This window comes from Cucurbita moschata, unplaced genomic scaffold, assembly GCF_002738365.1.
Source record: "Cucurbita moschata cultivar Rifu unplaced genomic scaffold, Cmos_1.0 Cmo_Scf00110, whole genome shotgun sequence".
In the NCBI taxonomy this organism is placed as follows: Eukaryota; Viridiplantae; Streptophyta; class Magnoliopsida; order Cucurbitales; family Cucurbitaceae; genus Cucurbita; species Cucurbita moschata.
Window position 1 is genome coordinate 38,460 of NW_019268626.1, and position 999 is coordinate 39,458.

General features: G+C 33.9%; 1 non-coding gene across 1 annotated transcript; it reads left to right on the plus strand.

Moving 5' to 3' along the window:
* The first annotated feature begins 394 nt into the window (after positions 1-394).
* On the plus strand, positions 395-467 carry TRNAA-UGC. Its single transcript has one exon. It is a non-coding gene; the product is annotated as a tRNA-Ala (tRNA).
* The last annotated feature ends 532 nt before the right edge of the window (positions 468-999 follow it).

Below are 999 nucleotides of genomic sequence, written 5' to 3' on the forward strand. Positions count from 1 at the left end.
GATACGGGGATCGATACCTCGCATCTCCAAAAGAAACTATTCGTTATTACTATTTTATTTCTATTCAATATTTTCTTATTTATGACATAATGAGTAGCGATATTTTTTCATTTTCACTATTATTCATGACGAGACGTTTAGGGTTTCGTGACGTAAAAATTGTAGAGATATAGCTTTAGATGGTAGAGCGCTCGCTTTGCATGCGAGTTGTACGGGGATTGATAACCCGCCTCTCCAAAAGAAAGTATTTAATTTGTTATTATATTTTTTCATTTTCACAATTATCGATGCCCCGCATCACCAAACCAAACTATTTGTTATTAATATTTTGATATTTTTTTATTTCACTATTATTAATGATGGGACATTTAGGGTTTTATAATGTAAAAATCATGGGGATGTAGCTCAGATTGTAGAGTGCTCGCTTTGCATGCGAGAGGTACGGGGATCAATACCCCGCATCTCCAAAAATAAGACTATCTAATATTAAATATATTATTTCTTTTCAATTTTTCCCTATTCATGACATGTTGGGTAGCAATATTTCTTCATTTTCACTATTATTGATGACGGGAAATTTAGGATTTTGTGATGGAAAAATTGTGGGGATGTAGCTCAGATGGTAGAGCGCTCGCTTAGCATGCTAGAGGTACGGGGATCGATACCCCTGCATCTCCAAAAGGGAGAGATTATTTTTTTGAAGTATGAATTAATTTAACATGTTACGTATAAGGTGGGTACGAGAGAAAAAGAAAAGATACTTATATAAGGATTATTATATCATTATGGCTGAGTAATGTCCCACAAGCACATAGAGAGAGGACTTATTGTAAAGGGAATTTGATGATAAGAACTTATACTACTTGTGGAGAGGGAATGAACTTATACTACTTGTGGAGAGGGAATGAACTTATACTACTTGGAGAGGGAATTTGATGAATTTCACAAAAGATAAGAGCTTTTTGATGAATTCCTCAAAAGATAAGAGTTTATATTACT